Here is a 24,397-nt window from a genome sequence, read left to right as displayed (position 1 = left end):
TCTTCATTTTCTCCTTTCTTGTTCACGCTGCAGATTTTTCTATGTCAATAAGAACAAACTTGCTCACGCCGATGTGTTTTTGCATTTATTCTTTAACATAACTTCATATACTACTGTTAATATGAGTCCTACAAGAATCGCTTGTCATGAAGCTGAATATTTCGGTGTTTTGAAAGCTGGGAAAATGCAGACAGCCCATGTCGCAGCGTTTAGTAGCGACAACCAGCGTGCCACCAAGCTACTGAAAACTGCTGCTTAGATCAGCTAACCCTGGATACGCAAAGCGAAAGCCTGGTTTAGTCTGGTTAAGACTTGGTTTAGCCTGATTAGGCCGAGCTTGCGAGCCGAACGGCTCGCTCTTCCTCGGTCTCCGACGCTAGCTTCGCGCGCTTGGCATTCCGGGCCCTCTCCAGTGATGCAGCTCGGCGGACGATATCCGCGGGGTGGGCAGACGCCGTTTGCCGACGACGGCTCAAAGCCTTCCGCTCCCGCGCAACGCACAGCAAGACGGCCCGGCCTCGCTCTCATCCATGGGCAAGGTCAGTCGGCGACCCAGCGGCGGAGAACGCATGCCGCAAGCGGCCGCCGCGGTACGGTAGAGGCGAAACTCGGCGCGCCGAGTCACGTGATGCATTGCGAACGCTACGGCGCCGCTGCGGTCAAATAAAGGTCAAATTACTGGCCACGGCGAATCTTGCCTGGACTATGTTCCGCGCACAATAATAGACTGGAATAACCTACCACAGCACATTGCCACAGAAGCTAACCTAACAAAATATCAAGACTTTTTAAAAAATGAAGTGACCTAATTCTGTTCTTGCTTGCGTAGATTGACCTTTTTATTATTTTTCTGTTGTAGTGATGTACTTGCCTTGTAGTTATATGTTTTTGTAGTTATGTGTTTTAAAAATTCTTATTGCTTGTACGTTTGTGCTACGTTTGTAATTGATCAGTCTTTTAGCACTCATTCATGTTATGCTCGATGTATGCGCATGCTCCCCCCTATGTAATACCCTCCTACGGAGGGCCTTTAGGGGTAGCTGAATAAAAAAAAATAAGGCTTTCCTTTTAAAATTGCGCCACGATCACACGAAGCGATGCAAATAGAAAGCGAATATGTGCGATGTTCGAATGGGATTCATTTTGATAGCACACGTGCACTATTTCAATTTCATCGCGATATTATTGTCAGATCAAATATAACGGACACGATAAGAGTATCCAAGTCCTGCTTACCAGATCGGATTGTTTTCAATTCATGGAGAGAAAACCGAGCAGGGTAAAACTGGGGATTAATAATTCGGAGACTACAACACGAAGAAGCGATAAGAACGCATTCTGTGTTTCCTCCACTTTCCGTAGATGTTTAAATCTATGAAAAAAGGACTGCGCAAACAATTTATTCTCACAAACGAGGTTGTGCGTGCTGGTTTATGTGTACACTGTTTATTCAAAATAAGATTACTTGCCAGTCGAGAGCCATCTCGTCTGCCTGTGTTGGGTATGTTGTTCTGATATGTGCTCTTTATTAGTATAAATAAACGGGACGTAGACGTGTCAGCTAACCTGGCTGACTAGTTGGATTGCTAGGAACTTCAGTACAACCTTGCTAAAGCGTTTATGTTGATACGCACTTCCCAGAAACTACGTCGAAATTTGTCATAGTGCGTTGCTTGTTATAAAAATGAAAATATTTAAAAAAAAGAATATCATTGATGTTAAACAAGCGTAAATTCGTCTAATTTGGCTGCAGAGCAGTAATATAGACGACCCACACCAAATACACTTTTCATTAGAACAACTTGTCGGTCTAAGGAATTCAGAAAGAATACTCAAAACTAAAAAGAATAATTTCAGCTTAAAATAAAGAACCCAATCTTCGCGTGCGTGCGTTTAGCCGGTCTGAGACCTTCAGTAGCATAGTAAGCAGCAGCTTTTGCACCCTGTGTTCCAGTTTTAGGGGTTTGCAAACCAAAAAGAAAATTCTGAAAATTGAATACATACTGAAATAGCTCGTTATGACCTCGCAATTTCTATGGTGTAAAAAAACCGCTCTTTCTGTTTTCAAGCTTTCTATCCAAGCAGTCTATTTAGCAATTCAAATTTGTAACATTAGAAACTCCGCAGAAACGGAAGGCGTTGGGTGGTTGTAACGCTGTCACGTACGGTTTTAGTTTCTCCTTAACGCCGTTTTTACAGCATAATCGCGACGCCCAAGGGTAGAAATGCGCAAAAGGATTACGGAACCTTGATGACTTTTAAATCCTGGTCAAAGTTAGCTCAGTACTGATCACACGCATACGTTTCACGCCCCCGCAAATTCTCATTAGTGCATCGTGCCCTAAGAACTTACTCGGCAACAGGTCGTGCGTCAACACGTCAAATAGCTGTAATCAACCAGAATACTTTGCTAGTCTTAAAAAGCACCAAGGGGCCGCTAAGAGATAGAAATACGTCTCTCCTTTCATGCTGCTTTGGACTGTGTGGTGTCTTTTGTGGCACTAAAGTGTAAGGCATGTTAAATACTGGAAGCGCCGCTTCGTATACACACACACACCGGTTGGGTGTGTGTGTATACGATCTTGAGACGATTGAGCGACGCGTAATCATCTCTCATTCACCTTTCCTCATCTCATTAGTCAGAAGAGGAATGGCTAAACACTGTCCCTCTTATAGAGCAGCACCACAATATTGCTCCTTCACCACTTCTCGCTCACTTAGCATGAATAGAGGTTGGATGCCGGTCACATCTATGTTCTCGTCCATCTCCCTATTCAAGCTCGGTACGAAACGCGTCTGTTCCCGCGAGCAATGACATCACGCCCGCGTCACAGCGTAACTGCAATATGAAGTTAATGATACTTTTTTACTCCGAGACTTGTTCATCAAAGGGTCCTCGTGATTCCGAACCACACTGTGTTTATGAAACCACAGAGTGTACGAAACGAACGACAGAGTTCACAAAAATTCGCTCCTCTTGCCACGCGAGGGGCATATACACAAAATGTGATGACGAGGGCCGCGTACGTACCGAGGGCCAGTCGATGGAGGAGATCTCTCATCGAATGGCCGTGACCATCCAGTCCCACTCGTTGAAGTTTCAGCGCACCTGATTTCATTAACAACTCCCACGAGAACAGCTGCAGGGCAGCAATGATTAGCGTCTCTGCAAGTTAATGAAACCTAGGCGCTATACTTTATAATCAATACTCAATGCTAGGCACTTTACTAGACCCAGGGTACAAAGAGTGTAAACGGGGAAGGTTGCGGCTTGAAGGTTGCTTAGAACTGCGGAAATACTGAAGCTCTAAATGGCAACTAACGTCACAGCGCATGACATTCACTCTAACTTTAAACCACTGGGAGACGATTTCCACAAGAAAGCCCGGTGCCCGGCCACTCCCCGAATTTAAGTGGGGTAGAAGGATGAAGCCTGAGTTTTTGAAGAGTGCGAGGGCTTTTCTCACATTCCACGCTTTGCCGAGACTTCGCAGCTCCTCCTGAACGAACGACGAAATTGAGACTCGCTACAAGAGATTTCCGGGCCAATTGCCTCTCGGATAGGCCTCTTTGGGCGAGCACTTTTGGGAAGTGAGGCCGAGAAGGAAAGGGGAAGCACGAAAGATACTTTACTCTTTGCAAAAGGAGCAGCATTAGATGAACGTGTAGCGTTGTCACAGAGCTGCGCTTCCTACAGGGACCTAATCTAGGGAAGTGCTTTTGCGCGGACCGAATGTATCTTTCTTTAGATCAATGTGCTTTAGAAAAAAAATACTCCTTCGCTTGAGTTCACCCCGTGTGAGCCGGTTCTTCGTAATGGCAAAATCAACGGGGGGCTCCTTTTCGTGTTGGAGAAGCATGGCTGGAGTTTTCAGCGATGGGCACTGTGAATAGCCTTCGTATATCATTTCGCTCTCATTTCTATCGCAGCTCTTTTTATTTCCCCTCAGCATGAACGCACTGCACCCCGTTTGACAAGACACGCCTTTCTTCGATTTATACAGGCTAGAATTACAGGAAGTGAAAACGAGGGGGTGTTTTACAAAAGTTATGAACGTCCAGTACGTATCGGGGCCGAAAGGTCGTTTTTTACCCTGCTTTCGTGCACTGAATGTATGTGACGTGGTTCAGCAGCTTTCTGGAAAGCACGCACTCGAACTACAGGTGATAGGAACGCCTAAAAACTTCGTATGGCACTTCTACAATATTAGGTGTAGTTGAGCAAGCTAAACAAGCGATGCAGGCTAAAGGAGCCATGAAGAGAAAATACCACTTCGTTTAATTTGAAAGAACTAGGATTCAGTATCTCACTCAGCTCGATTACAGCCACAAAAGATGTTTTTTAATGAAAAAAAGCAAGAAGTATTTAAAAACTTTCAAATTTTGCGCCACAGTGACGTGTTATGAGCAAGAATGACGTCATACGGGCAAACAATAAAACATAATTTTCAGTGTGTTAACTGCGCGTTAGCATTCAAGTGATGCGGTCAAATGGAACGAGAGGCCCCATTACAGACATCCAGTCATGTGTTGTCGCGACAGGTCAGTTAGGCGGCCGCCAATCACACAAACAAGGTTCCGTGACGTCATATAAAGTTTCGGGAAATTGGCTAAGGGGTCGCGACTGCTTCACACGTTTTCTTTAATATCTCCATTATTTGTTCGAAGAGTGCGATGATATTGGTATCATTGTTATCGGGGCTAAGCAGTCTAACCCAACTTGTATTTTGTCTTCATGGCTTCTTTAAAGATCTTACAGGCCTATGCGCCAACAACCAGCTATGATGACGAAGCTGTAGACAGCTTCTACGAGGGCTTGGAATCAGCAATGACGGAGGCAATCATCCAGTTCACGATTGTGATGGGTGATTTTAACGCAAAGGTCGGTAAGAAGCAAATGGGAGAGAGCTCAGAGGGAAACTTCGGAAGAGACAAACGCAACCGTCGAGGCGATACACTGGTAGGATTTGCAGAGAGAAATACGTTGAGGTTGATCAACACATTACTGTACAAACGAACGAATAGGAAATGGACATGGAAAGTCCCGATGGGGCAACGAAAACGGAAAATGATTTCATTTTAAGGGACAACCGCGGTATTGTACAATACGTAGCGGTCAGTAAGATTCGGAGCAGCGATTACAGGATGGTTAGATGCAAGCTAAGACTGAATCTCGTTAGAAAAAGGAAGGACCTCATGAAAACTAAGAAACCCCGCATGTAGTAAGTCCGAGCCCGATACCAGGAGTTTAAAATAGCTATTCAAAACAAATTCGCACTTTTAAACGAGCAGAACCAGGTCAGTGTAGAAAGCTTACTGGCAACCTAATATCGGCACTCAGTGAATCAGCTGCAGCCGTGAGACAAACAACATTTACGGAACAAACTGATGGAGTAAGTAAGAAAACGAATGATCTAATTGCCAAACGTAAGAACATGAAAATGTCAAGTATGGCGGACCGGATTGAATTAACCGGGCTTTCGAAACTGATTAACAGAAGTAAAACAAGCGATATTTGTGCATACAAAAAGGCAGTGATAAAGAAACGCTGCAAATAGGGGGAGGATTAAGAGCAACTAAAAGAAAGCTAGCCATTGGCAAAGACTGGACTACGCACTCAGAGACCAGCAGGGTAACATTACGCACAACAATAACGGTAGCAAAACGATTCTGCACCACGCTGTGTGCCCGTGGCGTTAGACCAGTGGAAACTACTGAGGGTACAACCTCAACTTGCGATGTCCCACTAGTAACTAAAGACGAATTGTGAAAGGCGCTCAAACGCCCGAAAATAGGAAAATCTTTAGGTGACGACGCATAACCGCGTATATTTTGAGGGATGGAGGAGATATCGTAGTGGAAAAACTTGCTGTACTATTTTAGGAATGCTCACAAACTCAAAAACTTCCCATAGCCTGGAAAAACGCCAACATTATTCCGATTAATAAAACCAGAGATTCCAAAGACCTCAAGACTTACAGATCCATCAGCCTACCCTCAGTTGTTTACAAGATGCTTACCAAAGTTATAATTAGCCGCAGGGGTGAGAGCCTGGATTCCCGACAACCCATAGAGCAGGCTCGGTACGGGAAAGGGTACTCAACCATGGATTACATTCATGTCGTCAATAAAGTGATTGAATAATCCGCAGAGTACACTGAATTTCTTCGCATGGTATTTATAGATTGTAGGAAAGCCTGCCATTGCTCTTGCACAATTAAGCGGTCATGAAGAAGCTGGAGGTTGTAGCCCAGTAGCAAACGCGCATCTGAACTCTTTGTTTAAAAAATACTAAGATTCTGTTGTTTTTGTTGGGGCTAGACCCCCTTCCCCCGGAATTTTATAATCAGGCCAGGACCAATTTGGAGAAAGAACAAACTTAAACACAGAAAATTTGGCAAATGAGCAGAAGGGACGTTATTCAGCAACAGACTCGCCTCGTCTGCAAGAAACAATCAGTACAATATAATTTACATTCCTTCCTCCACTGCGATGAGAGATATATTTTGCTCACTACGTTTGATTGAAAAGGTCACGGTAATTTCAAACACGAAATTAAACTGCACATTTTACGACCGGCTCTTCATCTCCGATTTAGTTTTCGAATAATACGAATATGTCTGCTGTGCAGGACGCTCATCTGCAATCCACCGTGGTGTGCCTGTGAGTGCGTGTAGGGGGAAATTTGGAAGGGGTTGGCGGTCCTTTTTGCATGGCTTTCTTTTTCTGGTGCTCGCGTACCGATACAACAGCGGCTTTATACCTAATGCATGCATTCTCCCTCCGTGCCATATTCGCTCTCTAACCCTTCTCCATTTTGTGACACTTTTTCGAGGAGGAGAGTATCTTCCCTACGCTGTCCCCCAGCCTCCACGTGGGTCTGACGATCCCTGGCGGCTTAACTCGCCGTGAGGAGGCCGCGCGTGGGAGAATCCACCTGGGCGTCGCACTGACGCCTGCTCTCCGAGCGATGTGGACTTATAGCCTTGGAGTTCTCTCTTTGCTCTGCATTACGCAATGCCCTTCTTGCGGAGGCGATATTGGACCACTTCTTAGAGACGCGTTCGGCGCACCGACCGGATCAAGCTAGACGAGCGGGGGCCACAGGACATCGCCCAGGCCGTCCTTCCGATATTCACCAGTGGGCGCGCGGTCCCATTTACAAGGAACTGTTGGCTTTTATTTCCAAAGCTGAACCCTATATTTCCTTTAGTACATGAAGACTTTGGGCTAAATGGCACAATGAAGATAAGGACACTTGGTTAACTTTCGCTACGAATGAAGCACCAGCGTATCAAATCCACTCGCTGCTGGTTTAGCTATTGGGCATATGACATTGGTCGCCACCACTTCTCACACCAAGCATATGGGTGTGAGACTGTTGCTTTGAATGAAATCGTTTAAACTCATCACAGCGTAGAGTCAGAAACAAATAAAACGTAAATATTTAAGAAAATGTTTCTCAAAAAGGCTTAAGCTACAAAAGAAGAACAATAGATGACATCATAACTCAGGCACTTCCAACTAAAGTTCACGCCTCGACTAAAGTGACGGTTTAATCCATTCACCCAGCTGCCTCTACTAAACCGACGCGAGAGCTCGCTCTCGGAGTTTCCATGCGTCGAAAGGATTTTCAGACTACCTCATGCGATCTCAATCCTGTCAGACATTCTCGTCTTCAGTAGGCACCCGGAGGCCCAGTTCATGGGAGGTGAGCGTCCTTCAAGCGAACAAAAAAAAAAAAAGAGTCCACGCCCCAAAAACGCCGACTGAAAATCACTAGCGCCAGCGCTCCTCCAACAAACGCTCTTCGCCCGCAAGCGTTATTGCGCATTCGCCTTCGCCAACGCACAGCGTAGGCGTGCTGTCGTATAAGCCCCGCTCGCGGCGCTTTCCCGCAAAACCACGGTTTCCATCAGCAGCAGCTCAGGTCGCTATCAGCCGAAAAATATTCCCGAATTTTACGCTTAGCCTGCGACCTCCCTCGAGGGCTTCGTCGTTTCCGATCGACCACGTCATCCCAGTCTTTGTTTTGCAACGGCTTCTCTGTGAGATGTTATTGACAGCGTTGGCACTTTGCATGAATAAACCGACTTACTGGTGTAACAGTCATCAAACAAGGTGTTCAGCCAGTAGTTTATTCTTTCGTTAGCTGCCTTCAGCATATGTATAACATTATCGGCTCCTTCACACGACCCCGGAACGCATCCGAAATGTGCGACATTTTGCGGTAGCTCCGCCTTTCCAATTTTTTTCCTGCTTGATTTTCCTTCAAGAAAGGAAACTGCGTCCTTGGACGCCGACCTAGCCACAACATTTGCATTTTCTCTGGCGCAGAAGCCGACATTCAATCTTCGCCGTAATGCACCCCTGTCGTCAAAGGTCGCCCCAAGCAAGGAGGCCGGTGATGTACCTCGACACTTGCAGCCTCGATAAAAATTCAGAAGGCATTTTCAATTTGGGCTTGCATTTTGTTAAAAAGCATGCGAGGAGATGTCAATGAAACATGGCAAGGACCACAGCTTTTTTGGTCCTAAAGCTTATTTTTATATCCGTATGAAAGTATCAAGATATCTGGTGGAATAGTATAAGGAGGTCGTACGAACTACCGCTCGCACAAACTTGCAAAAAGCGTTATATTTCCAGGAGCACGCGAAGGAAGTTTTTTATGTTGTTGTGCCTAGCTAGAACGTAAAGCTGTTTTAGATGTTACCCGCTAAACTTGTATCGCCCCTATCGCTGTCTTATAACGCTATCGTTTGAGGTACAGTGAAAGGGAGAAGGACCCGAGGGTGCGCAACGTGATACAGGCATTGAGCTCGTTGAAGGTCACCCTGAGACATCACTCTATGATGGGGCTCAAAACAACACACAAATAATTCGACAGCAGGAATTAAGGACGGAAATTCGGGCTAGTTGGTTTGGGGGTACTGGGTACATTGTGCTAGCGCAAAAACGGAGCACAAAAGGAAGAAAACCACAGGACGAAGTCCAGCGTTCGTATTGTGGCATTCTTCTTCTTGTGTTCCGTCGTTTTGGTAGTACAATATACCCAGTTGCAGCAGCAGGAACTTGCGCTGAGTCTATTTCACACACGTGAAACAAACAAGCAAGGTCTATGTGGGCCCGCCTAATAAATCAAATGAACAAACTGTGCGTCGCAACTTTGTACCTGCTACTGTTTCACTGAAACACCCGGTGCACAAAACTAAAATATGCCTCTTCCATATAAGATCCCGGTATACAAGATCCCGGTAACGGAACATAATTTTTATCAAATTTTCAATCACATCAGGCAGTTCAGAACCAGGCCGCCTGTTTTATCCTGTCTAATTTTAAGCAGGGCAGTGTCTCTTCTATGACGTTAATCCTTTCCTAACGAAACCTGGCATCATGCCGCATGTTCATCGCTTATTTCTGTTTTAGAAAATCTATCGTTCTAATCTTACACCAAAAAATGCACTTAACCAGCCTCCTATGGACTTTAGACGTAGTATTCGAGGTTATTGCATTGGCAGAGATAAAAATAAATTCTTGTTAGCAAGCCTCTATGCGAATGATATAAAATTTATGCTGAAGCCTCGAAACAGCTCTCTTTCGGGCATTTTATTTCTATGATTTTTCTTTACATGTTCTGAATTATTCTTACAGGAAACTTCCACTAAATATGCTTTTTCGTTGTAAAAAACACATTGCACAATTCTTGTAATAACCTTGAGCTTCGAAAAAGCGTGTCAGTTTTTATAAACTTTTTGTTAACCGAAACCATACCCTCTCTGAAAAAAAAATTACGCCCACCTCCCCTCGCGAGAACCCTGGTGTGATGCGACGCTGAGGGGGGTTCAAGCGCAAGCGAAGAGCAACCGTCGACCGAAAGGCCGCCGGAGAGCGGCACACCGGTTATATGCGCAGCGCGCCCGAAGGAGAGGAGACCGCGGAGAGAGAGAGTGCCGCGCCTATGACGCAACACAATCCAACACAATCCACTTTAATCCAATCCAATCCAAGTCAAGCCAAGCCAAGCCAATTCGATCGAATCCAATCCAATGCCCCTCGCGAGAGAGTGTTCGCTATCGGAGAGGAGAGGGGGAGAGTGGCTGCGGACAACAACAACGGACGCACGCGAATAACAACGGACGCACGCAGGAAGGACAGGGCCGCCGACAAGAAGTGCTCGCAGCGTCGTATCTAAAAAACCACGACTTCTCTCCGTATTCTTTTTTATTGTCGGGTTCATTTTTGCTTATTGTACCTGTTCATTTTAAACCTATAACCCTGTTACGCCATCTCAATGAAGCCTCCTGGCCACTAAATTGCACAAACCAAAGGATGTGACAGCACCTAAGATTTACATTGGTGGCGAGGGGCGCTGCGGACGAAATCATACAACATTACCATCTCCAGACCAACTTCTCCTTTTCGGACAGGAATGACGGTGGTGCCTTCATTCCATCCACGTCCATCGACCGGAAAAACAGCTCGCTTCCCGTGATTTCTCATTAGTTGGAAGCAAAGCGGCCATGCTTGCAATTACAGCGGCAGCTCTATTGCCAAGCTCCGGCGCCCGAACGTTCCGTGTCGGAATTCTTTCGCGGTCCGTCAGATTTATTCGCTCGATTGTGCCACCTCTTCTGGGCACCTACTCTGTTTTATAAAAACTTCTTGTTCTCGACCTCTCTATCTCCCTCCTCTTTCTCCTTTCCAAGCTTAATAATTGCAGCTCTCCGCTTCAACGATTTTGAGAAAGATGTCTCCCCTGGAGATGTATGGCTGCGGTTTCTGCAGTCTTGGCACTGCTTCTTCCTTGTACAGTTCGCGTATTCTACAACCTTCAAGCGGTATTTTCGGATATCGGGTTCTGACGCCTTCTCGTTCACCAATTTTGTTCCTTTTGTTTTTTTATTTTTATCTGCCTGATTGAGTGCACGGCGCAGCGTATCTATAGGGTACTAGTTGAGCTCATCTTACCGTTTTGGCTGGGTCATTTTAGTATCATAGAGGCGAAGCCCCTTGGGGGATGGGGCTGATGGCGTCTCCTGTCGTCGTACTTATAACCGTAGTCTCATGCAGTCACGGTACTAAAACACCGGGAAACTCGTTTACACCTCGCGCTAGAGAGCTTCGTGCTTCAAAGACAAAGGACTTTTACAGCAAAGCTGCATACCTGTGCCTCCCAACGGTTTCACTTCCATTGGCAAAACCGCATAGGCGCCAAGAATACACTTGTACACTGCATGCTTCGCCCCTCCCCATGTTTCACGTTAGTGGAGATGTCCCCGGGATTTTTAAACAGCGGAGCTATTTTTGCTGGCCGTAATGCATGCGGCGTCATCAAAAAACGTACGGTCATAGTTATTACCACCGCTCACCGTGCCTGTCAGCATGCGTTTTACGAGGAGCGCCCGGCGTCATCCAGACCAGGGCGTGCGTTCGCAAAAAAAAAAAAAAAAAAAAAAAAAAAAACAGAGAGCAGCTTACGTGCGTCCGGACCTCAAGGGGGCGCAGAAGACAGCTCGCGCTACAGACGCCCACTTTGTGAAACCGCTTGCCGCTAGTTCGAGCCCGTGCTTACGCGTTCCACTTTGGGAGAGACGTATGCTACCCTGCTCACAAAATGATCCGGCCCCCGCAGTCATACATGAGAAAGAAGACGATATTGATGTATGTGACAAAGACTACTATTACCACAGTGACAAGCGACGACGAAGCACATAAATAAACAATTTCAAACCTAATGCAATGCGTGGTAGTGTGTCCTTCAGTGCTTCCATATAGAATTAAATCCTTCAGCTCCGCTGTGGTTCAAGCCTTGCGCGAGTTAGTGCAAGCTTCGACAATTTTGTTTTCATGAAAATAATGTAAGTATGCAAACATCTAAACGATTTCATTCCGCTTCATACACCTTCAGGCTATTGCGCAGGGTCCCAGGCAAAAAAAAATTAAAAAAACACTGAAGTCTGTTGATGAGTGATGCTTTTCCACTTGTTTCTGGTAAATCTCGGTGACGTTGATGGCAAATGCGTCCCTTGGGAGAAGGCTTCTACTTCAAAATGTGATGAGTATGTATATTCAAGGAAAGATTTGAGCGTTCGCATGTAACATGTGATGCGTACCTGTCATTAAGACCGCCTTATCTGCATCCGGGAGATAATCCACTCCTGTATAATGAGGCGATGCAGAATAATGGTTGGGATTGCATTCTTGCGCATTCTATTAACAAATACGCATTCAAATATGTGGCCTCACTTTTTCTCGTGAAATCAATATTTCGAATAAAAGTTTTTATAAAATTTCCAGGAAACTCGCTTAACCACTGGGCCACCCCAAAGGTCCGAGGGGTACGGCGTTAGCAGCGGCGGGGGACACAAACATGGGCACCAACTGGAAAGAAAACAAAAATTGGGCCCATCTCCCCACGAGGGGGGACTCGAGTAGATGCGTCGCGTAGGGGGTGGGTGTATTGTGTTAACGTTAGTGTTTAGGGGGGGGGGGGTAGTGAATGTGTTAACTATTAGTGCTTATTACTATTAATAATTATTATTTCTTTCAATTACTTTCGTGATTTTGCGACTCGAGTCCCCCCTCGTGGAGAGATGGGCCCAATTTTTCTTTTTTTTTTTTTTGTGACGCAAGAAGTGAAGGCAAGGAGTAGGTTGTTGTAAGTCGTTATTTATTTTATTTGTTGCTGTTGTCGTTGTATTGGACGCTCAGAACTACGGCTTCGTGGTCGCTAAAGTGTACTGTTAAGGGGTCTTTAAGCAGTGGTCGTGCGTTGTAGCAACTGGTGAAGACGAGATCGATGCAACTGCTGCCGTGCATCAGCAGCTTCTTGACGTAGTTTGAATGAGTCAAGGATATAAGGCGCGTTCGTACCTTTTGATTCTGTGTCGCTTTTGTGGCGCAGTGGGAAGAGCACCATGTACCTCGCGTTCCGCCCAACAGGGTCGTGGGATTGAAACCAGGCGCCAATAACTATTATTTTTTTTATATAGTGTAGGGGGAGGGGTGCGGACCTGTTGTTGAGAGCGAGGAGGGTAGCGTGATGCGGGAGAGGAGGAGTGGGGGAGAGGGCGCACCTGCGCGCTGAGCTGTTGCGGACGGACGGCGGACGCTACATGTGAGTTAAAGAAATGCTCTGCATTTAAAAAATATGGCCGCGTATCAGCTCCTTTCGTTGCAAATGTCGACGCAAGACGATAGTCGACTGGCGCCCCTGCCAAGTAAAGGCCTCCCTTCTCTTTCCCGCTCACCTCTCGTGCAGTTCTTCTCCCGTCTCGTTCCTCCCAAGATTGCACGCAAGAGGGTTGCTCAAGTCAATTTAAATTTAGCGTGTTCCACTGCTCCAAGTAGAATGCCGCGATGCCAGCGCTGCCGCACTGTGGTGACGTGTGTGAATTGAGGCGCCCTATTACAACGTTTATAGAACCGCGTTGGCTTACTCCACGAACGTTCCAAACGGATCGGGGAACCTGCCTAGTGGTTTCGTTGCTGTTGCCATTTGATTTTTTATTTGCCGCCAGGAGCACCAGCAACAGCAGGCGACGGTTTTTCGCAGTTGATGTAGTATTTAATTTCAATCGCCAAAACCAAGCATCCATGAATTTTTCAAAAAAGGAACACTTTAATATCACGTGTGTATTCATTTTCTGCCTGATATTTCCGTGATGTCCTGTTCTTGTTCACAAATGTTGCCAAGTATGAACGTTGACACCGGCCTTTTAAACGTTTAGGTTTGGCTTTGAATATATAAGACTATTGCGCAGCTTCTGTTTCACTTTGGCCGGGTGGCTGAGTCGAGTCACAGACAGGCAGGCAGAGAGACCGACAGACCAAAATTTCTGCGTTTAAGTAGCCCAAGAAAGACTGTCGTCTTTAAAAACCCTTCCCCCGGCCGGAATCAAACCTGGGTCCCTGGCGTTATGAAGCCGGCGTCTCACCGTTTGAGGTATCACCGCGATTCGGGCGCACTGTATTTACTTTGGGTTCGTAGTGCGGGCGTCGGCTTTGGATTTGGCGGTGGATTCTAGCGCCTGCGAACGCGGTCCCCTTTGGGAGAGATGTGAAAGCCTGCGGACGAAATGATTCCGGCCTGCCTGTCATGGAGTACCTTCTGCGGCAAGCTCGGCAGGTAAATATGAGGCGCAACAGCCGGGTCTCCGACGAAGGGAGAGGCGTCGTTGCTCTGCTGTTTTTCCAGCCTTGCGCCACTAGTGCAAGCTGCGCTTTTTTTTTTTTTCTGTCACGCTCTTATTGCAAAAAGTCTTCCAGCACACCCCCTTCCTTCCACACTCCAGTTGTCGCTGCACCCGGCTAGAACCGTATACGAGTTCTTGCTTTTAAGTGCAATGCACTTCTTAAGCGACCCTGAACCTGCGTCAACCGGCGATGTCCGCGCACGTGGAGATGGGCGCGCGCAGCCTGGCCGCTGACATGGCACATACCGACGTGGGGGATTGGCCAGGAATCTCCTCGTCTTCCTTGCCAACGGGGGGAGATGGGCGCGCGCAGCCTGGCCGCTGACATGGCACATACCCACGTGGGGGATTGGCCAGGAATCTCCTCGTCTTCCTTGGCAACGGGGGGAGATGGGCGCGCGCTGCCTGGCCGCTGACATGGCACATACCCACGTGGGGGATTGGCCAAGAATCGGGCGTGAGAAGGGCTAATGCGCACCCGCTTAAAGGAGTACTGACACGAAATTTCAAAGCTGAGATCCGCTCTAGCAATCAAGTACAACGACAACACAAATAGGTGTCTGTGAATAAATGCATCTTTCTTTCTTTGTAGTTGTGTGTGTGTGTGTGATCTCTCTTTCGCGAACATTACCGAACCGCGCAAATTCAACTCGTGCATTCGCACTTTCACATTCTTCCCCTCGGGGAAATGCGGGGAATTTTTTTCGCTTCCGCCATCGTCGTTTTCGGTTGGTGGTCATGATCCTGTTTCTGCTGAGGTTTGATAAGCATGGTTGAGGAGCATGGCTAAAGAGAACGGCGGCTGCTGAAAAATAGAGAGCGAATAAACTTGACTGGATAAAAGGAATCGACTGGCCCGTATCTTCAGTTCCTGACCCCGTTGTAGCGCCCATGGCCGTCTCGTCTGAATAGATCATCCGAAGCTGATCTTCGGGGCTAGAGCTACTCGTTTTTCCTCCCACTGCTCAACCGGAGGATGCCTGGTGACCGCAACAAATCGCTCAGAGAGCCTGATACCGCTGTAGGGGTGAAAACACCGCGTCTATTCGTGACCTCGAGCGACACAAAATTTGTTCGCATGTGTGCCCATCGTATCGCGTTTCATGCAGAGCCCGCATGGCCTAAAACGCATGCGTCAGTGTTGCCCATAGCAGCGGAATGGACTTTGAAATCCCCTCTGGTTCGACCAGTTTGGATTCACCATACGCGTCGCCGAGAAACGCGCTCCTACAACTCCGCTACCCTCGCCCAAAGCCGCCGCGATCACCAGCCATCCAGAGCGCTCTGTGCTGCGCAGAGTACGTTGCGAAGTCGAATTGGTCCTTCAGAGATGTTCAGTTGACATTATAGTTTTCAGATTCGCAATTACGCTTAATCGTCCTCAAAGTTTAGTTGCTTGTTTTTTTTTTCTTCTTCTTTTCGTTCTCTGGGTGCTTCTGTTTGATTCACATATTTGTGCCTGTCGTGTTCTGGGAAGTCTCTGCTTGCCTCACGGTCACCAAGCCCTTGTTGAGGCGTAGAACTCTTCGGTGTTTTCTTCGATATTTTTGTCGACGTGAACAATAAATGCTGAGATCGATTCATATGTTACTCGGATCGTATAGGTCGTTTGTTACATAACGTCCGGTTGCCCAATGTATTGATAAATTATCCTTGTACTGGCCATGTCAAGTGCTCCCTCCATAAGAAACGATGCAAGAAAGCGACAGACCTCGGCAGCACATAATAAATCACAACGGCGATGTGGCCGCCGTAGAAAGCTTACGCCTACTCCACGTGTAATGTTTGCGCTTATATTTTAATTCTCGTCGCAGTCAGAACGGCCACTAGAAAAAGTTATGGCTTCCCCAACTTCCTAATGACCGCTATCTCGGCGAGGCACTTTGGATGGCTATTTGTTGCACAAAACGCCGATGGCTCAGAGCGAAGGTGGCACTTAACACACAGATGCATACATTTTCCCATTCAAAGTAAGGTTTTTCACGCAGAAACAACACCTTAGCTACCAGGGATAATAGGCGACGCTTTAAATCTTTAACATGCAGCAAAATTCTCTATGCAGGTTTTTTTTTGTTGTTGTTGTTGCTTTGCGTCTACAGGGATTGTGACCCGCTACCGGAAGCCTGATCTTTTCTCTGTTTTAAATGCGGATGCATTTCTTAGTCGGGGGTTGTCCTGCGTTGACCGGCGTGCGCCTAGCAACAGCTGTGGCGCGCCTAGCAACCGGAGCATGTGGTAGCTCGGGCGGGAGTAGTGGAGGGCAAGGGGAGAGGAGGAGCGCGCTCGGCGTGTGAAGGCGCTCGCATCGCGGAGCTCGGACGGAGTAGCGGAGAGTGAGTGGAGAGGAGGAGCGCGCTCGGGCGTGTGAGGGCGCTCGCATCGCGGAGCTCGGCGGAGAGAGCTCGCGCGCGGGGCGGGCGTGTTGCGCGGGTCTCTCTCTCCTCTCCGCGTACCCTCTCTCCGCTCGCTGCGCTCGGAAAAATATATATAAATGCAGTGGAGCGCGCGCCTCTCTCCGTGACTGCTTGCCGCAGCGCACTCATCGGTGCACCCAATGCACTCTCATTTCCGCACGATCCCCTTCGGGGAGGTGGGGGGAGTTTTTTTTTTTCTTTTGTCGCCCGCTGTATTCCTTCCTCAGTTGGCGGGCGTTCGCATCAGTTTTGCTAACGTTGCTTCAAAGTTTGTTAGTATACACAAAAATGGATGCATTGTAAAATGATAGCATTAAAGGTGTAGTGACACGAAATTTCAATGCTGAGATAACTATGTAAAATGCTTCCTTTTTATCAGGACATATCTCCCAGCAAGGTTCAACAGTAACCGTTCAGTATAATATATTTTAAATCTGTTTTAATCTTTGCCAGCACGAAAAATCCCGGAGCGGGCCAGCGTGACATCATCTGCTTCTGCTCCAAACTACCGACGTCGGAGCTCCCGTGACGTAGCCGACGTGCTGGCTGCGATGGGCGCACGCTGCTACACCGTGTGTTGACGTCATGGTTTTTGGACTGACATCATGCTTCCCGGGCGAGCGGGGATGGTGAAGACCTCAGCCGGTCTGGGCGAGCGCGTGCGCTCGCTTGCGCGCGCGTCCACACCGGCAGCGGTGAGACAAGAATGGTGAAGTCAGGTGCTACCGCCTGTCATGGCGGGCGCTCGGCGTTCGTTTTGTCGAAACCGAAACTGACACGAATTAACAACGCCGTAACTGATTGTTCATGCTGCGATCCACCGTCTAATGTGCCATTCTATGATTAGTAGGCTAAGAGGCACCCATAGTAGCGAAAAAAACGTAACCCGCAAATTTCGTGTCAGTACTCTTTTAAGCAGCACTCCCTTCTAGCACCTCGCGCTGCAGCTTGTGAAGCGGTCGGTGGCATCTTGAGCAGTAACAAGGAACCAGTCGTGCAGCCCCGTTTAGGGAACGGTTGCGTGAATTTGAAATTGTATAAAGGCTCCTGCTGGCCTTAACTAAGGCGGGCAACATTGATAGTAGACTTCAGGTTTGAGCCCATTGTAGCGCGTACGCAAATTTCAAGTCCACTTGTAGCTAAAAAAGGTGAGCCTTAGACACGTTGAAATACGGTAATACGAAAATAACGGCTACGAACTTAATAGTAAAATGGGGTAGCAGAGAGCGAGAAGCACACGACAGGCGACGCAGCGCAGTGCGCCTGGGGCAGTACAATAAAGGGTCTATTAGCCTTGGAGCACCAAGGTGTGTCCACTCGAGGGCATCGGAGAGTTGACTGGTGTGTTGACTTCGAATTCCAAGCGCTTGCAGACAACGTGTTCGTGTGTAGGCACAAGCATCGGTTATTCGACCGCTCGGAACTGTGGGAGATAGAGCCCTACGTCTTGCGTCTAGGCTGGCTCATTTGATCCAAAATGTAAACACCACAGCACTGTTAATTCGTCATGTTATCATCATTTTCAAATATTCCGCTTTCGATATTTCTGAGCTGACCGCCTTATAAAGTCGCTAAATGAAAGAATTTCTTCCCGTACAGTGAACGCTGAGATATGTGGATTTGGAAAAGTTATGCCGCCTAATTTATAACTAAACAACTAGTTGCCATGACCATATACGAAATGCATGTCCTCAATTGCGAGTTCATACAGAGTTTAATATTCCATGTATGTTTTTCCGACACTCGTTTGCAGCTTCAGATTTCGCGAGTCAGAAAAACTGCTTGATTCTTTTCTTTCTTAAGAAACATTTCTTTTGTAATTTTTCCGGCATTATATCCTCACATCACGTTTGGTGTGTCCTGTTGTATTCCTTTTTTTTATTCGTCATTCGCAAATATGTGTGGCGAAGCGCACCCGGCGAGCCTTGCAACTTGCTGCAATGCCATCCACATTACATTCATCCATTTAAACGGAACAATCGCAGCCACGGCAGCCCCCGAGCGTTCGTGTTTACAAACGGCTCCAGGGCGGATCCCACAATTTTTCAAATGCAATCATCAATTACCGCAAGAGTCGTTGTGGCGTCGCAGCGCCATCGCGTGGTCACCGAAGCGGGGAAGGCGTAGACACAACTAACTGAAACGTGGGTCCGTTTCGTCAAAAACGGGTTTTTGCCCGCCTGAGTTTTGTTTCGCGCTTGCATAATGGATGGAGAGGTTGCAGTTTGAGAACCGTGATGCGTTTGCGAGGTTGCACGCAATTGAACCGCACGTGGCTGATGAACGACTTTCAATGGCGAAATGTGCATCCGCTATTGGGACAGGGCATTTAGGCTGGTGTATTTTTGGCGCTCTTTGCCCTAGTTGGCCTTGTGCTATAAAAATACAACAATAATCATCATCATCAGGCTGGTGGACTCCTACAAAATGTCGTCGCATTAGAAAAACAAAGAGAACTACGCACGTTCTGGCACCACTTAGGGTGCTGTATGCCCCTAATTTTGTTCCTGATCGTCCCGATTGTCCGCAACCCCCCCCCCCCCCCCCCCCTTATTCTGGCTCAAAACAAAAATCTTTAATAATAAAGAATGCATTCACCGCTATTTCGAAATGGGGTTGAATACCAACAGGAATAAGCCATCTTCGTATTTTGATGATTCAATAGATCAACTCGAGCATCATCGTCTCTGCTCCCGGGCACTACAAAATTCACAGTGAATAAAAACACTACCGATAGGCTAGCAAAAAATAGCCCCACATTTTTTCATCTATATATATCGCCACACCGGGGAAATACAGCAGACGGGAGACAAACATTAGCCGCAAGGCACTTTGAGAACGGAACGATTCTGGCACAAAAGTAACCATAATTAAACGCTAATGTCCCTCCATCTGAACAGATACAGAGGAATATGTACATGTAATGCCTTTTAATGCAATGCCCTTAAAGGAGCCATGAAGAGAAAACAAAAGTTTGTTTTATTCGAAAGATTAGGTGTTTCATAGTACCCCAAGCGCTTTCCCGGAAGCAAATGATGCTTTATTCACTGAGAAATAAGGCAATTTAAGCCAAAATTTTAAATCTCCCGCTAAAATTGAACATTCCGTGACGTGTACAATGGCGTCATAGAGCCGGTCCATGAAACAGATACTTAGTATGTCGACTCCATATAGCACCCACACGCGGGAGTCGATCGAGACGGCGGCCATTTTAAAAATACTAGTAAAACCTAGTGCACCCGCAGCCCTAGTCATGGAATCGCCTGATCCGGAGAACAAAACTCTCGCCGAGGAGCTCGGGCTTGCATTTAACAACCTCACACCACTTGAACGCTCAATGCTTCTAAGTGCACGAGCGGCAAGAGTTGTGGGGTACGCGGTGGACGGGAAAGCGACCATTCCGCGATAGCCACAACAGACGAACGCCCAGCCGTCGGCACCGCTGCCTCGTCAGCCCCGTCGCAACGGACGAATATAGACTGGTACGTGTGTGCCGTATTTTGATTACGGTTAATAATAGTTCAATTTCAGTAGCAGTATCGCTTATGCCAGTTGGCCGGTGTCGTGTATGGAAAGCCGTTCGCGCGAGCTCTCTGCTTCGACCAGAAAGATACGAGCGTCAATGCGCGGTGTTTACGGCATTTTTTTCCCCAAGGTCATAGCGATTTGACGAAGTCGGCGACGAGCGCCATCATGTCCCAGGAGTGAGCTAACGTAAGGGTCCCTGCCGTAATCACTTCCGCGGAAATGAAGCGAGCACATTCGTACTTCCTTTAGCTCTCTTTCTCCTCCGTTTGCAAAGTTCACAAAACGTAGCCACTTGCTTCGCCTAGGTTCGTCGTTGGGCAGCACATGAAAGGAGATCTCGTTACCGGCGGGGATGTCGCACTCCCTCGACGATTTGCCCGTACTACATGGGCATTTCAAAACGCAGCAACGAAATTTCATTGTAAAGTACTCGAACAAACTGAAGTTTTCAGTGGTTGTAAACTGGAAACGAGCTCGTAACGACAGCAGCAAGCCAACACCATTCGAAACTTACGCGACGACTGGCACTATCTCGTCGCTTCTTGCTGTTCCTTACTCCCCTCGTTTCTATTTTTACCTTTGTTGGTTGGCGATATGACGGCCAACCTCCTGTGAAGGGATTACGATACGAAGCAAGGTCGCGGCTGTGCGTGCTGGAACGGTTCGTTGGTCCCGAAGAGCCTCGAACCCGAAAATTCGTCTGCGCGACGGCGAGATGTCGAGCTCGGCCGGCGCTAGTTTCGTACGCATTGGCGCACACGCTTGCGTGTTCGTTCGGACCTTCAACCGTTTACTCCACCGTTCTTTGTCATAAAAAGAATGTGCAGTATGTTTCACGGGGATTTAGCTCGCTATGCAAACTGTAAGCCCTGCCTAACATGCGTTTGCTTTTGCCGGCCTCCGCCAATCGCAGAGCATTCCCAAGTGACATCACAGGTTCTGTTGCGGAAAATGAGCTGGTGGGTCGCATGGTCATTTCCTTTTTTCGTAATTATGTAGCTTATTTGAGCGAAGTTTGCGTTATAAGGGGTGTCGTTATGGTTCTAACGAGGCAATCTTTCGAATGAACCAAACTTGTGTTTTCTCTTCATGGCTCCTTAAAGTGATTTCTTCGGGCTTTTAAGGTGACAAAAAATGAAATAAAATGAAATGTGTACATAGACAACATGTTCCACTGCAGTTTTTTTTTTTTACCGGACTAAAAGTCCCGCAACCTTTTCCACGCCAATAAAGTAAAGCGCATTTCCTTTCAGATCATTCGAAGCACACATTCGATTTCGGAAATCGTGAGTGCAATACTGCACCTATTTTTATAATATGTGGTATGGGTCATACTCCGACGATCCTCCGCACGCGGCTGCCGTGTAGACTGCGCCGGCGTGAGAGGCAAGCAAGAGACAAAGGCAACCGACGCCAACCTCCAAGGGGGGGGGGGGGGGTTATTCCCGAAACCTCCCTTAGCTGGCCTCGTCTTCTCGGTCATCGGCGGGTCCCGCGCTGCTCGAGCGGCTGGAGTCGTTCGACTCCGCCGCTACCGGTGGACGATGTCGGTCCAGGCTCGAAGGAGAAGGCGCCGGGTCGCTCCGCCGCCGCTGCACGCCGTCTCGTCCTCACTCGGAGCGGCCGCCCGCCGCCGCCGAGCGTCACAGCCGAAGTCCTCGCTCTCTGCAGCCGCCTCCCCGCCGAAGCGACTCCGAGCTCTCGGCTCCCACGCGTGCCGGTCGCGCCATCTCACGACGCGCAAGCGAACCCCTCTATTCTTGCCGTCTTCTTGCGCAATCCCGCGCAAGCCGCGCGGCCCTTCGAGCGCTGCCGCGTACCGAGTCGGGATCACGGGCAGCCACAATTCCCACAAGTAGTATTTAAATATACACACGTACCCAATCGATTTTTTTTTCATATTTGTTCGTGTGCTGATTATTTAGAGAGGCTGAACAGCAGACCGACACTGTTGTCGCTGTATCCTACCATTCCATCGGAAATCTCGTTGCCTTCTTTCTCTAAGAGATCCGCCAAGTAGAATAGAGTCAAATAACATATACGAAGAAACGCGAACAGCACATTCATTATGCTTCCCTTGCAGATTGAGTTCACTACCAGAAGAGATTACACCCATTGTTCGCGCACTGAGCCCTTTTCGCGCCGTAGAAAATATACCGCCACATACGACACGCCACGTTCCCTCTCCGTTTCATCTACCCTCACGTTCAAGAACTTGCAAACTCGGTCATTGCAGATACGTTGCCAAGAAAAGAAGTGGCAACACCGCTTTACTGACTAGCCTTAGTCAAGGGGACTTAGACATATCCAATGTCATGATCACTGCCGTGTAGGTGGCTTGCATGCCGACGAGCAAGACGGGCGGCCCAGGGATTGCTAGGCGGCGACAAGATCGCCGAGCTCCATGGTTCACTATTTCATATCTTTTTCCCTCCACGTGCCACAGATGTGAGGTTGAGGAGCAAATGGGGACCAGGGCTAAAGTAATTGTCTGCCGTAGCACTATGTCTCCGTGAAACATATAAGTAATCTACTTGTTTTCTACTTCGTTTTTCTTCGGCAGAAAAGCCCGGCCGCAAAATTTGCGCTTCCATGTTTACTTTTTCTGAATTTATCAATGTCACTCTGGATATGCCTAAAGCAGTAGTTGTTTTAAATGCTGCAATTGCAGCAGGTGGTTACGAACACAAAACAAAATCATTTACGGGGTGCAGTTATCTTCTTGATTGATTGTGGGGTTTAACCCGCCGACGCAACGCAAGCGATGAGGTGTGTCGTAGTGGAGGACTCCGGATTAATTGTCACCACCTGGGGATCTTTAACGTGCGCCGAAATGTCGTACACACGGGTGTTCTTCCTTTTCGCATCCATCAGAAAAGCGGCCGTCGCGGCCGGGAATCGAACCCGCGTTTTCGTGTTCAGCAGCACAACGCCTTAGCCACTGAGCCACCGCGGTGGGTGCAGTTATCTTATAAATACCTATGTCACAAAACACATAATAGGAAGAACGCGTAATGGTTTTTATACCCGACGGACGCATCCGCGGCGGAATTCATGGCACTATGAGCACAGCGTGAACTGTCGGGTAGCCGAGAGCTTTCAGACTCACAGGTAACAGTAGCAGACGTCAGAGGGGACAGGTGAACTTACTACTCCGCGTTTCCATCGAATGCTAGCAGCACTAAGGAAGCACCACCCTTAACCCTGTGGTGACCCACTGGTGAGTCACTAGTAATTCATCGGCGAGTGACTAGTATTTGTGGCTCACCAGTCGCAAGTGGATAGTCACTGATGATCCACAGTGATGATCCGTGGGTTATCCCGATTGGGTGGCTACTTGGTCACTAATGGCTGACTGCAAGCAATAACCTAGAGGCGACATTCTGGTGGGTCACTAGTGGCTATAGCCAGGGCGTGACTATTAACTTGTTGGTCACTGCTCCGAAGTTAGTCATCACTGATGATCCACAGTTATGGCCCTAGTTGGTCACCTTCTATTGACCCATTACTTACCCACCAGCGAAGGCCAAGTATCCCGCTCATGGATATTCCAGTTATGATGGAGGTATGCGGCCAAAAGACTATATTATGTAGGGCCAATTTGTGCGTCAGCCAAACACATGAGTAAATCCGCTTGCATTGGTTCACATTGATCAACCCTTTCTGTTCTTCCAAGACTTAGCATAACCACCGCAAATTTTGTAATAAACTTTCCCTTTTCTTTGAGATCCCCTGATTGACTTGCAGACAAAATTTAAGGGCAAATTGCCGCTTTAGAATTAGGTTCCATGCGTGAAACGCGTGTAACGGAGGCCAGGAACAATACCAAATGTGGCTTAAAGCACTGTGTTCCTCCAAACGCTTGGTCGATACTACTCCTTATTACCACACTTAAAAATTTTCGATCACGCGTTGAAAAAAAAAAAAAAAGAAGAAGAAGAAGAAGAAGAAGAAGACTTTATTTTTCAGCAGACGTTGTTACAATCCCTGCTGAAGGGGCAGGAGCTAAAGGCATTGAGTGCCTGACGAGGGCTCCTGACCCTCTGGAGTCCACAACAGAGGAGTTCACAGTAGAGGACATGTTCAAATCAAATATGCGTGCTTAGCAATAATATCCAGCAATACAGAGAAAAAAATAAGTAAATCAAGAAAAATACAAAAAATCGTACATTTCCTATAATGAGAATCACAAGTTATACAATATACATAAAACATAAAACTTTACAATATACATAAAGAAACGACCAGTCTGTAGCATGC

This window comes from Haemaphysalis longicornis, unplaced genomic scaffold (assembly GCF_048455015.1).
Source record: "Haemaphysalis longicornis isolate Haplotype H1 unplaced genomic scaffold, Haemaphysalis longicornis Haplotype H1 scaffold_9, whole genome shotgun sequence".
In the NCBI taxonomy this organism is placed as follows: domain Eukaryota; kingdom Metazoa; phylum Arthropoda; class Arachnida; order Ixodida; family Ixodidae; genus Haemaphysalis; species Haemaphysalis longicornis.
Note: the sequence above shows the minus strand (reverse complement) of the source record.